This window comes from Dendrobates tinctorius, unplaced genomic scaffold (genome assembly GCF_039654945.1).
Source record: "Dendrobates tinctorius isolate UK_male_01 unplaced genomic scaffold, ASM3965494v1 ptg000192l, whole genome shotgun sequence".
NCBI classification, from domain to species: domain Eukaryota; kingdom Metazoa; phylum Chordata; class Amphibia; order Anura; family Dendrobatidae; genus Dendrobates; species Dendrobates tinctorius.
The window spans coordinates 14723090-14738978 of NW_027361859.1; the positions used below are offsets into that span (position 1 = coordinate 14723090).

Below are 15889 nucleotides of genomic sequence, written 5' to 3' on the forward strand. Positions count from 1 at the left end.
TGAGCCGTGTATATAATCCTTTCCTGTGTGATACTGACTGCTGAGCTGTGTATCTAATCCTATCCTGTGTGATACTGTGTGCTGAGCCGTGTATCTAATCCTATCCTGTGTGATACTGACTGCTGGAGCCGTGTATCTAATCCTATTCTGTGTGATACTGACTGCTGGAGCCGTGCATCTAATCCTATCCTGTGTGATACTGTCTGCTGAGCCCTGTATCTAATCCTCTCCTGTGTGATACTGACTGCTGAGCCGTGTATATAATCCTTTCCTGTGTGATACTGACTGCTGAGCTGTGTATCTAATCCTATCCTGTGTGATACTGTGTGCTGAGCCGTGTATCTAATCCTATCCTGTGTGATACTGACTGCTGGAGCCGTGTATCTAATCCTATTCTGTGTGATACTGACTGCTGGAGCCGTGCATCTAATCCTATCCTGTGTGATACTGTGTGCTGAGCCGTGTATCTAATCCTATTCTGTGTGATACTGACTGCTGAGCCGTGTATCTAATCCTATCCTGTGTGATACTGACTGCTGGAGCCGTGCATCTAATCCTATCCTGTGTGATACTGTCTGCTGAGCCCTGTATCTAATCCTCTCCTGTGTGATACTGCTGAGCCGTGTATATAATCCTTTCCTGTGTGATACTGACTGCTGAGCTGTGTATCTAATCCTATCCTGTGTGATACTGTGTGCTGAGCCGTGTATCTAATCCTATCCTGTGTGATACTGACTGCTGGAGCCGTGCATCTAATCCTATCCTGTGTGATACTGTCTGCTGAGCCCTGTATCTAATCCTCTCCTGTGTGATACTGCTGAGCCGTGTATATAATCCTTTCCTGTGTGATACTGACTGCTGAGCTGTGTATCTAATCCTATCCTGTGTGATACTGTGTGCTGAGCCGTGTATCTAATCCTATTCTGTGTGATTCTGTCTGCTGAGCTGTGTTTCTAATCCTATCCTGTGTGATACTGTCTGCTGAGCTGTGTATCTAATCCTATCCTGTGTGATACTGTCTGCTGAGCTGTGTATCTAATCCTATCCTGTGTGATACTGCCTGCTGAGCCATGTATCTAATCCTCTCCTGTGTGATACTGTCTGCTGAACCGTGTATCTAATCCTATCCTGTGTGATACTGACTGTTGAGCCGTGTATCTATTCCTATCCTGTGTGATACTGACTGCTGAGCCGTGTATCTAATACTATTCTGTGTGATATTGTATGCTGAGCCGTGTATCTAATCCTATCCTGTGTGATACTGACTGCTGAGCTGTGTATCTAATCCTATCCTGTGTGATACTGCCTGCTGAGCTGTGTATCTAATCCTATCCTGTGTGATACTGTCTGCTGAGCTGCGTATCTAATCCTATCCTGTGTGATACTGTCTGCTGAGCCGTGTATCTAATCCTATCCTGTGTGATACTGACTGCTGAGCTGTGTTTCTAATCCTATCCTGTGTGATACTGACTGCTGAGCTGTGTATCTAATCCTTTCCTGTGTGATAATGCCTGCTGAGCCGTGCATCTAATACTATTCTGTGTGATACTGTGTGCTGAGCCGTGTATCTAATCCTATCCTGTGTGATACTGACTGCTGAGCCGTGTATCTATTCCTATCCTGTGTGATACTTACTGCTGAGCCATGTATCTAATACTATTCTGTGTGATATTGTATGCTGAGCCGTGTATCTAATCCTATCCTGTGTGATACTGTCTGCTGAGCTGTGTTTCTAATCCTATCCTGTGTGATACTGACTGCTGAGCTGTGTATCTAATCCTATCCTGTGTGATACTGCCTGCTGAGCTGTGTATCTAATCCTATTCTGTGTGATACTGTCTGCTGAGCCGTGTATCTAATCCTATCCTGTGTGATACTGCGTGCTGAGCTACGTATCTAATCCTATCCTGTGTGATACTGACTGCTGAGCCGTGTATCTAATCCCATCCTGTGTGATACTGACTGCTGAGCTGTGTATCTAATCCTATCCTGTGTGATACTGCCTGCTGAGCCGTGTATCTAATACTATTCTGTGTGATACTGTGTGCTGAGCCGTATATCTAATCCTATCCTGTGTGATACTGACTGCTGAGCCGTGTATCTAATCCTATGCTGTGTGATACTGACTGCTGAGCCGTGTATCTAATACTATTCTGTGTGATACTGTGTGCTGAGCCATGTATTTAATCCTATCCTGTGTGATACTGACTGCTGAGCTGTGTATCTAATCCTATCCTGTGTGATACTGACTGCTGAGCTGTGTATCTAATCCTATGCTGTGTGATACTGACTGCTGAGCCGTGTATCTAATCCTATGCTGTGTGATACTGACTGCTGAGCCGTGTATCTAATACTATTCTGTGTGATACTGTGTGCTGAGCCATGTATTTAATCCTATCCTGTGTGATACTGACTGCTGAGCTGTGTATCTAATCCTATCCTGTGTGATACTGACTGCTGAGCTGTGTATCTAATCCTATGCTGTGTGATACTGACTGCTGAGCCGTGTATCTAATCCTATCCTGTGTGTTACTGGGCTCCCCCTGCAGTCTGTGTCAGAGGGTGGTCTGTGTTGGCACGGTAATAAATTGCGTTATTTCCAGCTTTACAGAAGGACGATAACACCATAGAAATGATAAGAATAATAGGCCTCAGTTACCACAACTGTCTACAAATAAAATTGTACCGTATTTTTCAGACTATAAGACGCACTGGACCATAAGATGCACCCCAAATTTTCAGAATTAAAAAAGGGGAAAAGCTAATGCGTCAAATGGAGGTCCATCTTATAGTCCGAATTCAGCTTACTGGGGGGAAATTGGCAGCGCTGGTGGTGTGGGGTCACAGAAGGTGTTTGGTGGTTTGGTACTGATCTCACTCATGCCAGGCTGTAACATCTGTAATTTTGTTGAGTCCATGTGGAGTAAGGGTGTTTAGTTTATAAATCCAAAAGATTTCCTTCAGATTAAGTTGTTCAATGCGATCCTGAACCTGTGGGGAATTCACCTCTATGGGGGATATTTTCAGTTGTTAGTAATCTTAATTGTGTTTGGTGGTGCGGTGGCGCGAAAGCCCATGTTTGAGAAAACCTTTTTGAATATTGGAACGGTGTGAGTTCCGCCTTTTGTGCAGGGGTTGGGTAATCCTTCCCACATATAAATTCTTTCATGAGCGTATAGTATAATCACATATATAAGATAACTGGTGGAACATGACATGGGACTTTTGATTGGGAAAATTTCACCTGTAGAATTAAGGGTAAATTTAGAGAGATCACGTGACAACATAGACAATTTTTCAGATTGCATTTAATGATTTTATTTGGAAGACACGCCACTTTTAGCAAATCTTCCTTCTTTTTTCTGTTTCTTGGCACTAGGACATTTTTCAATGATGGAGCGCTTCAAAATGTCCAGCAGTGACCCTGGGACACCGCTTCACTGCAGCCACCACCCCCAGGTAAGCAATAAGACACATGGCTGTGGTGAAGCGAGGTCCCAGGGTCGCTGCAGGAGGAGTCAAGAGTGGAGCGTTGCTGTAGGCCGGGATGAGGGGATGTTCGGTGTACCGCTGCGGGTGTTCGGTACTGAGGGGGCTCTGATGACATTTTGTGAAAGGCCAGAACCCCCGCAGTTTATTTATTTTTACTCATTTATATAACGCTATTAATTCCACAGCACTTTACAGACATTAGTGGTACTGTCCCCAATGGGGCTAACAATCTAAATTCCCTATCTTTGAAATATAGGAGGAAACCCACGCAAACATGGGGAGAACATACAAACTCCTTGCAGATGTTGTCCTTGGTGGGATTTGAACCCAGGACACTAGCGCTGCAAGGCTGCAGTGTTATCCACTGAGCCACCGTGCCGCCCCAGTTGCATGGTTTCCTATGTGGTGGACTCCTGGGAAAATGGCTGCCAGGGGCAGCGCATGCGCAGATGGAGAGCTCGGCATCAAGATCTCGGGAGATGAGATCTCAGTGTTGAAATCTCATCTCCCGAGATCTTGGTGGCGAGATCTCCATCTGTGCATGCGCCGCCTGCGGCAGCCATTTTCCTGGAGTCTACCCCATAGGAAACCATGCTACTGCGGAGGCTCTGTCCTTTCACAAAATGTCGGCAGAGCCCTCGCAGCACCGTATACCCCCAGCACCAAACACCTGCAGCAGCACGCCGCACATTCGATCACCCCTTCATCCCAACCTGCGACCTGCAGAGACCCTGGGACCCTGCTCCACCGTGGCCAGTAAGGTATATCTGCAATATAAGACACCCCCCCATTTCCCCCCCAAATTTTGGGGAACAAAGTGCATCTTATAATCCAAAAAATATGGTATGTCTAATGCCTGTGTCTTACATTAGGGCCTGTTCACGCTGTTTTTCTTTACTGCTCCCGATGCGTTCTGCCTGAATCCTATATAGAGCCATAGATTGCAATCACAGGAATGGAGTTCAAATAAATTCCATATGCACAGTTTTTTTTTCTGACCGTGTCCGTGTGTTCCAACAGCCACAGAAAAGTGGACACTTTTCAACAAAAAAAAACACAAACAGACTCTGATGGTAGATGCGCACATGGTCCGTAATCGCTGTGGGTTGGACGCTGCATACTTGTGCCATGTCCAGATGTTACAGCATAGTGGATGGGAGAAACCCCATGCCCACTATGCGTCCACAGACGCTCGCGGTTCACCCGCAGAGACGGACAAGCGGCGTGTCTTTCCAGATCGCAACGTGTCTATTTATCTTGCGGAGACGCGATCAATCTCTCCCGTACAATGTATTGAACGCGGTGAATCCGCACGGTTCAGTGATCACATGTGGAGTCACCTGCGTTCAATAGCCGGCAGCGGATATGTGCTGCGTCCAAAGCGCTGCCAATTCCTGATCGTGTGCACCCGGCCTAAGAAAATAAATCAGCCAATTTCAGAAAAAAACAAAACAATCATTTGACCTCTGCCTGTGTCAGTGCCGTCTATGGCCCTATTGGGGATTCACATGAATCCTATATTAGGGGAAGCTAGGAAGAGACCCCGGACGCACGGCAGAAGTGCAGTGTGTACAGGGCTCAATATACTATTGGATGTAATAATGCAGTCTACTATACTATTCCGCACAGTCCCAGTGCAGCAGACACAGACACCAGCCTGGAGATTTTCTTTTAATAAATCTGTTGCTGTCGTCTTTCAGCGTTTCTGCAGCGTTTTTCCCTATTCAAATTAGGATGCGAAAATACAAGTGAAAAGGCTGCAAAAACGCTGAATATTTCCTGCCAACAATGTAGATCAATCTGCAGCAAAAATAGTGCGTGTGAATAGACACTACAGGGGTTTTCTGAGAATGTAAAAATAATTAGCATGAATTGATAACTCCCTCACGGCTCTGGCACTGATGCTCTGGGGGTCTCCGCCAGTCTCAGCACTGGGCTGCAGGGATCTTGTGGCTCCGGGGGTCTCCGTCAGTCTCAGCACTGGGCTACAGGGGTCTTGTGGCTCTGGGGTCTCTGCCAGTCTTAGCACTGGGCTGCAGGGGTCTTGTGGCTCTGGGGTCTCTGCCAGTCTTAGCACTGGGCTGCAGGGGTCTTGTGGCTCCGGGGTCTCTGCCAGTCTTAGCACTGGGATGCAGGGGTCTTGTGGCTCCGGGGTCTCTGCCAGTCTTAGCACTGGGATGCAGGGGTCTTGTGGCTCCGGGGTCTCTGCCAGTCTTAGCACTGGGCTGCAGGGGTCTTGTGACTACAAGGGTTTCTGCCATCCTTAGCGTTGGGCTGTAGTGGTCTTGTGGCTCCGGGCTTCTCCGCCAGTCTCAGCACTGGGCTGCAAGGGTCTTGTGGCTCTGGAGGTCTCTGTCAGTCTTAGCACTGGGCTGCAGGGGTCTTGTGGCTCCGGGAATCTCTGCCAGCCTTAGCACTGGGCTGTAGTGGTCTTGTGGCTCTGGGCTTCTCTGCCAGTCTCAGCACTGGGCTGCAGGGGTCTTATGGCTCCGGGGATCTCCATGAGCCTTAGCACTGGGCTGTAGTGGTCTTGTGGCTCTGGGCTTCTCCGCCAGTCTCCGCACTGGACTGCAGGGGTCTTGTGACTCCGGGGGTCTCCGTCAGTCTTAGCACTGGGCTGCAGGGGTCTTGTGGCTCCGGGGTCTCTGCCAGTCTTAGCACTGGGCTGCAGGAGTCTTGTGACTCCGGGGGTCTCCGTCAGTCTTAGCACTGGGCTGCAGGGGTCTTGTGGCTCCAGGGGTCTCTGTCAGTCTTCAGTCTTAGCCCTGGGTTACAGTGGTCTTGTGGCTCTAAGGGTCTCCACCAGTCTTAGCATTGGGCTGCAGTCATCATGTGACTTCACCTTATATTATAGCTGCAAAGTGAATAATAACCATCAGGGACCCCGAACCATCGGCTACGGAGCCAGAGGGGATTTAGCAGAGTCATTTGGGGGACATGTAGGACTTTTTTAATTGCTTTTTATTCTGCTGTTTGTGAGGTAGGATGTAGAAAAAGACGGAAATTCTGCTAATGTTTTCTATTATGTGACTGTACAGCCCCCTTCACACGACCAATCATGTTTATCACAGATGTCACTTGTCTCCTATTTGACCTATGGTGCTGCTCTCATGTCCGTGTTTTCCCAGAAGCACAGATGAAAAGGGCCAATACAAGTCTATGAGTCCGTGTAACATGCCGTACGTGTGCCGTCCTTGAGCTGTCCATGTGTCGTCCGTGTGCCATTTGTGTTTAACATGGAAAGTATATGATAAGCTTTGTAATTTCATTTCCATTATCCATACCAGAAAAACACGGATGGCACATTTACGGCACACTAATTGAAAACACTGATATCACCGATATCGGTGTAACGTACGTGTTTTATATGGACATGGATGCCCCACTTTGAATTTTTCCTAAGGCCCCAATTTGTCTAAAACTGGCCCTGACCAAAGGTTCACTCACCATCCTTCTAAACTCTCTCTCCTTTTTCCCCAGATAATCCAGCGAACAGGGACATGTGGCCACATAGACAACACACACAGTCTTACAATTTGAGAAGTCCCCCTGATAGAATGTTCTCCCAGTAGATGAACTTGTGAAAGATTTGTTGGATTCATTCATTTACAGAAATGAGTCTCCACACTTACAGAACCCACTTGTCTTCTTATCTAGCCATGTACTTCCATATGTAAGTTTTTTTTTGTAGTGACTGTGGGTCGCCCTCCCAGGGCTGTGGGGTACTCGGTACCGGGCCGGTCTCTCACAGGGGAATGTCACAGCAGCGGTGACCCTGTCCATGGCCCTGGGAGCCCATGTAAAAGGGGTTAAGTGATGGAATAAAGTTTATGAGTGAATGATTCGTGATGCCACCTGTGGTGTTCGGCAATGAAGATGTTAAGCTGACGCTGCAGACAGCTCCTCCGGGACAGATGGTGTGGTGCAGCAATGATGTTGTGGCCCTCCACAGGTAGGGCAGTAGTCCCAGAGCAGGGTAGATGAAGAGATAGGGGAGAGACGTAGATGGTGCAGTGTCAGGCACAGAGATGTAGCAGTGCTGAGGGTGTTGCAGGAAGAAGGCAAGAGTCAGGAACACCGCACTAAACTTGCTCACTGAGCCAGTGCCCCTGTCCTGAGTAAAACGAACTGTGCTCAAAGATACCTGTGGAGCGGGCAGCAGCGAGTATATGCGTACTTCAGAACAGCAGGACCTGAAGCACGTGACTGCTAGGGGCGTGGCCTAAACTCCAGAGAGCTAGGAGCTGCAAGAGAACTCCTAGCAGGGTAACTGCGAGACAAAGTTACCAGGGGTATAGACAGGGAGGATAGTCAGGACGTAGCCAATGAGTCATACACAGAGATAGCTGCAAGGTACAAGAGGGGCGAGCAGAGAGTAGTCAGGTCACAGGCAATGAGTCACACACAGAGAGGGTAGCGCAGTACAGAATCAACAGGCAAACTCACAACGGGGAACAGAACCGGGTCAGAACCATATAAACAAGCTATAACAACGAACAGGCACACAGGGGTCAGCACACTAGGCCAAAGGCAAAAGTATAACGGGCAGGGATTGGAGCTTCCCAGGGGTTTAAGAAGCTCTCCCAGAGCCAAAAAGAGGCTACAATCATTAACCCCAGGTGTGCAGGTCAAAACCTGCACTGAGCTGCAGACATTAACCCCTGACGTGAAGCTCAAAAACCTGCACTGAGATCATGACAGCAAGGACACAACAGGGTGCAGTTTCTTTACCTTTACTTTGCTTGGCAAATGCAGTCCAGGGTCCAGATTACAGATGGCGTAGGAGCGGCTAGCCTGGAAGCAACTTAGGAATCTCTCTATGCAGATGGGATGTGTAGTCTCCTTCCTAGCGCTTATTTTTAGGGACTTGCAGTATTATGTTACACTGAAGTTCCACTTGCTTATTCTCTTTAGAATTCTGTCATGAACTCATTTTCTGCTCCACCAGTTGAGAGTTCCCCTTCCGTTCTCCCTCTGGTGGTGACAGGAGGTAGTGCGGTTGGTTTAAGTGGTAGTGATCTGCCTCCTGATGAGGAAGATAACGATTGGATCTCTGGAGTATCAGACTGGATATAAGACAGCTGACGCCCTATCCGGGTGCTGGTGATTCAGTCTGCTTCTCAGGTCCTGGACTTCAGCTCTCTTCCAGTCTTCTCAAGTTAAGTTTGTTTTTTGCTAATGTTCACACTTGCGCTTGTTGGTCAATTCAGTTTTTTGTGTAATCAGCCTACCCCTGCTGGGGCTATGCTGAAATTCCAGTCCTATTTGCCAATCTGCTTTTTGTCCCTTATTAGATTGGCCTCTTTTTTGCTCTGTCTCTGTGCTGATATAGGTTTAGAAGTCTAGTGACTTCAGGGTTAATTTTGCTATCAGAAGTGTTGGACAATATTTTTGTAGGTTTTTTTTGGCAGATTGCAGACAGTGTCTTTCCTTTTCTGTCCTTTTTAGTTAGCCGGGCCCCATCGTTTGCTCAGCCTATTTTCCTGCCTTTGTTTGTATTTTCATCTTGTTTCACCGTCAATACATGTGGGGGGCTATCTTTCCTTTGGGGTCTGCTCTGGGGCAGTTAGTTTTCCTCTTTTCCTGCTTTAGGCTAATGTAGTTCTCCGGTTGTGACGAGGCGTCTAGGACCAACGTAGGAACGCTCCACGACTGCTTCTAGTTGTGCGGTTAAGATCAGGGATCTGCAATCTGCATAGTTACCAACTTCTCTGGTTTTCTGAGACTTAGCTTGTTGTCTTTTTTTCCTCCTCTGTTTCCCATTCATAACAGAACTCCCTCGTATGGCAGACAGCTGTAGCCTTCCTCTTCTGGCTCACACGGAGGCTGTTGTGCCTCCGAGTCTTATGTGGGAATAGAGCATTTACAGCTTCCTATTCCTCCGGTTTCTGTTGCAGGACCATCAGTGTCCGTACAGCCTTGGAGACCGGGCTCCAGATCATGCGCTATAGCTGGGAATGAGCCTGAACTCTCTGCTCAATCTCCCAGCTCTTCTCCTCCATGTCCACACACGTTGCCCTCCTCACACGAACTCCCCAATTTTCCCTCCTGGTCCCCAGAGAGTAGCTCTTCCCCCAGTTTTGGTTCAGAGCTCCCTCTGCTGGCCTGGAATGGAAACTGTGTTGTGTGTTGTGATTAACTGCTAGAGAGATCCTTTATTGCTTCCAAGCATGACATCACACTCCCTAGGAGGAAGGCAATGCCACTGTGGCAACCATACTCCTGGGGGCGCCACATTCCCCCTAGTGCATTTCAGTACTCCCGGACTGAAGAAAACATGTAAACATATAAACAATTATAAATATAACAAGATTTAAAAAAGATGAAAAATTACAAAATCCCAAAGCTCAAAAATAGTCCTGATGACGACTCGTCCAAGTGTCAATGTCCATGGTTCAATTCCTGAGCAAGTTGGTAAACTATTTACAAGTAGAGTCTTGACCACACATAGTCCTGTGGTCCAATTGTCCATTGAAACAAAATAAAATATCCAAAAAGTCTTACAGAGTCTCTGAAGACTTGAAACGTTGCATATTTACAGGTTAAGATTTACAAAACTTATCTATATGCGGAACCTTAGGTGTGGAATACCTTGGGTACTACGGACAGACCTACGTAGCACTGGTATGGGTAAACTGGGTAGTAGCCGTCGGCAAACTCTTAGACTCACTGTGGGCATGACAGATTCACCACTGGCAGGGCGAAGATTTTCTGACTCCATTGCTGGTGTAGCATCCGCTGCCTGAACTTCCTGATTTTCAGAGTTGTCTTGAGTCTCTGCTACTTCAATTGCAGTAGGCTGGGGAAAGATTAGGACAGGAACTATGATGGCTTGATCCATTCTTGTCCAGTTTGCAGGAAATTCTCTGAGTACAGTGCTGACCTTTTCTTTCTTTTCCATGGGTTGAAGGTTGTTTTGTTCTCCCATCCTTTCCTTTAGCTGGTCAGGGCACAGTTTCAGATGATCCCTCGATACTGCTGATGAGGTTTCTCCTCCATCCTTACTGATAAGGCACACTTTGGTGTTGTCGAAGTTTGATGATAAGACGGTGTAGGGTTCAGCTTCCCATTGGTCATCCAATTTATGCATCCTTCTTTTCCTCTTTAGGACTTGTTGTCCTGGTGACAAGGGAACTGCAGGTGCATGTTGATTGTAGTTCTTTTCCTGCTTTTGTCTTGCCTGCGCTAGACTCTTTTCTACACACTCTTGTACTCTTCGGTATTGCTGCTGCCGCTCTGTATCCCAGTCAGCATCCGGTGATGTTACCTCAGGTGTAAGGACTCCCATATCCAAATCAATAGGCAACTTGTCAGGCCTCGCTCTCATTAGGTAGGCTGGAGTGCAGTTGGTGGAATTCACAGGAATGTGATTGTAGAGGTCAACCAGATCTGGCAACTTCTCTGGCAACAGATTCCTCTCTTCCAAAGACAAGGTCTTCAGTAGGTCTATCACCACCTGATCCATCTTTTCACACATGCCATTGGTCTGTGGATGGTACGGTGCTGTCCTGATCTTCTTGCAACCGTACAAGTTACAGAATTCCTGGAACACTTCTGCCTCAAAGGCTGGACCTTGATCTGTAAGCACTCGCTCGGGATATCCGTGTGGTCTACAAAAGTGCTGTTGGAATGCTCTGGCTGCTGTCCTGGCTGTTTGATCCTTGACAGGCACAACTACCAGGAATCTCAAGTAGTGGTCAACGATGGCAAGAGCATAAACATAGCCTGAACGACTTGGGACCAGCTTCACATGGTCCAGGGCGACCAACTCAAGTGGTTGTTTGGTTATTATTGGCTGCATAGGAGCTCGCTGGCTGTTACGGTCCTTCCTGCGCAGGTTACATTGTCCACTCTCCCGGCACCAATTTTCAATGGCCTTCCTCATTCCAGCCCAGTAGAATCTCTCTTGGAGCAAGGCTTCCAACTTCTTTCATCCGAAGTGTCCAGCTCCATTGTGATAGGCTTCTAAGACCATTGATGCCTCCCTCTTTGGGACTACCACTTGCCAGACCAACTCAGGAGTGCGGGCATTGATACTCCTCCGACACAGCTTTCCTTCATAAATGAACAGCCTGCCTCTTTCCTTCCACAACTGCTGGGTTTCTTCAGGAGCATCTTGATCTGGGGTGAGTCAGCTTGTGACAGTAGCTCCTTTACCAGGCGGACGGCGGGGTCGCTATCCTGCGTTTCTGCCCAGTCATATGAGGCAATGGATTTAGGGTGGCCTCTTCCATGATAGACCATCTGTTTCTCACTCCTTGGGCACGTTGGGCCGCAATTGGCCGGTGGAAGGCAGGTAACTCTATTTCTTCGAGTGCCTCAGGGTCTTCTCCTGCATCTGGCAGATTAGGCATTCTGGACAGCGCATCAGCATTGGCATTCTTGTGCCCTGCTCAGTTCTTCCATCCATCGCTGCTCCAGTGCACCTAGTTTTGCAGTTTCCAAGTGAGTCAACGGGTTGTTGTCCGTGAAGATGGTAAACTTGACTGAAGCTAGGTAATGCTTGAATCGTTCAGTCACAGCCCAGACTATGGCAAGGAACTCCAGTTTGAAGAAACTGTAGTTGTCAGGGTTCCTTTCAGTGGGACGAAGCTTCCTGCTGGCGTAGATCACTCTTTCTTTGCCATTCTGTACCTGTGACAGTACTGCTCCCAGTCCCACGTTGCTGGCATCAGTATACAGAACAAATGGTTGGTCATAATCTGGGTAGGCCAGAACTTCATCTCCTGTGAGAGCCATCTTCAGTCGAGTGAAGGACCTCTCCAGTTCCTCATTCCATTCAAATGTAGTACTCTTCTTCCGGGCTTTCTTGGGCTGGCCCACCAGAAGATTTTGCATAGGTGTGGCTATCTCAGTGAAGCCTTCGATGAACCTTCGGTAGTAGCCTACCAACCTGAGGAATTGACATACTTCATGGAGGTTGCTGGGCTTCTGCCAGTCCCGGATGACAGTGACTTTGTCAGGATCCGGTGCCACACTTTCTGCACTCACTACTTGACCGAGGTACTGTACCTTGGGCTTCAGGAGGTGGCATTTGGATGGCTTCACTTTCAGGCCAAAGTTGGACAGGGCTTCAAACACCTAAGCCAGGTGCTTCAGATGGTCTTCATAAGTCTTGGAGAAAACAATGACATCATCAAGGTACAACAGGACTGTCTCAAAGTTCTTGTGTCCAAGATAGCACTCCATTAGCCGTTGAAATGTCCCTGGGGTGGTGCAGAGCCCGAACGGCATGCAGTTGAACTTGCAGAGACCCATTGGGGTGGTAAACGCTGTTTTCTCCTTGTCTGCCTCTGCCACGGGAACCTGCCAGTACCCATTAGTGAGTTCTAAGGTGGAAAAATAGTTAGCAGTTTTAAGTGCAGCTAATGACTCCTCAATTCTGGCTAATGGGTAGGCATCCTTATGTGTAATGCTGTTAATTTTTCTGAAATCAACACACATTCTCATGGTACCATCTTTCTTTTTCACAAAGACTATTGGAGCTGCCCAGGGGCTACAACTGTCTCTGATCACCCCAGCCTCCTTCATTTCCCGCACCATATTTTTGCCACATTGGTATTGTGTTGGGGGTATAGGCCGGTACCTTTCTTTAATGGTTGGATGATCTCCAGTGGGGATATGGTGTTGAACCCCTTTTGCCTTCCCAAAGTCTAGAGGGTGTTTACTGAATACCCGCTCATACTCCTGAGTCACTCGGTAAACCCCACTCTTTTGGTATGAAGGGGTGGAGTCAGTTCCCACATGCAGCTGCTGACACCACTCCTCCAGCTGCTTTACAGAGCCATTGTCCTCCACCTGGTCAGATGAGACCAAGGGCTCTGCTGCCTGTATGGCGTTGTTGCTGACAGTATGCAGCTTAGCAACTGTGGCATACCGAGGTATTATGGCCTCTTCTTCCCCACAATTCAAGAGACGTACAGGTACTCTCCCTTTGCGAACATCAACTACCCCTCTGGCTGTCAGCACAGTGAGCCTGCTATCAGAGTACACTGGCTCTACCAATGCTTGGTAATCTTTTCCTCTGAGGCCTATGGCTGCCCGACACCAAATTAACATTTCACATCTGGGGGGTATCGCAATGGGGAAAGAATCACTCACTCTGACACTGCCAATTTCTCCGCCAGACAGTTCTACCTGCTGTCTTTGCATCAGGGCCTTGATCTCCTTCTGCAGGACTCGTTGTTCACTGGAACCAGCAGTCTCGGCTACCTCTTGCAACAAAACAATAATCTCGGAAAGACAATTTTCAATCACATTAGTACCTAAGGTCATCATTGGGCTACATTCTCGTCGATCAATGTCTACAACTATCAGACCTTGAGATTTTAACTCTACTTGCCCCACTTTAATAGTAATCTCTTTACATCCTACTTGCGGCAAGGACTGAACATTGCTGGCAACTACTGTCAGTTCATCCCTTGGGCCACGAGTAAGTTCAGAGTCAGCCCAATACCGCTTGTAAAGGATATATGGCATAGTTGTCACCTGAGGGCCAGTGTCCAGCAAAGCGTTCATGGGGATGCCGTCAATCACCATTGGGAGGACCGGTCACCCTCCAACATACTTGGCTCGCCAGTTCTTTGGGCCTTGTGGTCCTACTCCTGGGGGTTGGCCCTCTGCCCCAGGGGTTGCTTGTTTAAATAACAGAATCTTGCGATGTGGCCTGCCTTGCAGCAGCGACGACAGATGGGACGTCCGTCCAGGTCATAGCGATCGTTGTCTCTCCCTCGGCGTGGCAGGATCCTCTTCTTCCGTAGACAAGGGACATCCTCTGGACTGGAGGCCAGCTGGATCTTCTCCTTTGATGACTCCTGCATGGACTGCACGGTTTTGGCAAGTGCAGCCATATTTTTGGTCAACTCCTGGACCTGAAGACACAGTTCGGCAGATGGGTCTTTGTCCAGAGTCTGTGCATCAGCCTCCACAGGGTTGAGAGGGAAAGATGCTGCTTCTTAATGGTATGTGATCGCTGGGCGCCTAGGGGGTGCTGAGTGGCTGACAGTTGGTTCATGCAGCACCCGAATAGCCCTGTCCTTGAAGTCCGCAAAGTCTAGGTCAGGGTGAATCCATGGAACCTAGCATTCACATGGTATGTTCATCCACCCAGCTCTCCTGCTCTCCTGCTGTCTGTCTATGAAGGGCACACAGTGCATCACCCAGCTTTGCACATAGACTTGCCTCTCCACCTAGCATTCACATGGTATGCCTTTCAGCTAACCCCAGCTTACCCCAGTGTTATTTATGAACTTGTTTACTCTGGCTTGATCATATGCATCTGGTCCACTCTTAATTGTCTGACCAAGAAGAGCAGAGACCACTCCTCTCTGCTTCACACCTGACTGCACTTACTTGTACATATATTGCAGAGCACAAGTCTGCATAAAGACTTCAGTCTGCAGTGTGATTCCTATAAGTGTGTTCTAGAAGTGTGAAGATTAATTTAAGAATTAAAACCAGAATTGAACCAGAAGGGAACTGAAGGTAACTGTACAAAGTCACTGTAAACAATGTTTCTGTTTGTTTTCACTTTCACCCCTATAATCCTTCACTTTCTGCTAATTCCCCTAATCCCTACTCCTAGTAAGGAACTGTTCATCTCTTCTTCAATCCTCCCCATCCACCTCACCTCCGCCTCAAAACTGTTCCTTACCATACAATCCTCTGTCTCCAAACACATACAGCCCCCTCATTCCCTCTCCTGCTCCCACCTGCTAACACTTTCTCTGCTCCTTCTCACTGCTGGTGATATCTCTCCAAATCCTGGTCCTCCTCACCACATTCCCACAGTCATTTCTACCTCCCATCCACGCTCTATCACAACCTTCCGTAACCTCTCCAACCTTATACCCATTCACCCAGCCCCACCTTCCCCTGTCCCACTAACAGGAGCTCTGTGGAACGCTCGCTCTGTCTGCAACAAGCTTTCCTACATCCATGATCTTTTTGTTACTACCAAACTTTCAATCAATCAATCAATCAAATTTATTATCGCCAAGTACATATTACATATATACAAAGAATTCTTTGTGGCAAAGAGGCAACATAATATATAACAACAGATACAACAAGTAACATCTAACAAGACAGATACAGTATATAGTCTACACATGACGATTTAATTGTTGAACAGAAAGTGGATAGAAGCTGTTCATATGGCGGTTGGTGCTGCATTTGGGGACTCTGAAGTGACGTCCTGAAGGGAGTAGTTGGAATGAGGAGTGTCCCGGGTGAGAGGGATCGGATGAAATTTTCAATGCGTGGGATCGAATACTCTTATCATAAAGATCCTGGATTTTAGGCAGGGGGGAACCTATAATTCTCTCTGCTGTTCTGAAAGTCATTTGTAAGCGGAGTTTGTCATGCGCAGTGGCTCCCCCATACCAGACTATCAGAG

The 15889-nt window shown here is 47.8% G+C and overlaps 1 protein-coding gene across 2 annotated transcripts in view; it reads left to right on the plus strand.

Moving 5' to 3' along the window:
- Positions 1 to 15889, plus strand: part of LOC141055913 (uncharacterized) — a 430701-nt gene that overhangs the window by 358272 nt on the left and 56540 nt on the right. The window contains exon 1 of one of the 2 annotated variants that reach the window (XM_073552625.1): positions 4156 to 4253. The exons of the other annotated variant lie outside the window; for it this stretch is intronic. The gene's annotated coding sequence lies outside the window, so the exon portion shown is untranslated. Of the gene's footprint in view, positions 1 to 4155; positions 4254 to 15889 lie in introns of those variants that run through there. 2 annotated transcript variants of the gene reach the window in all.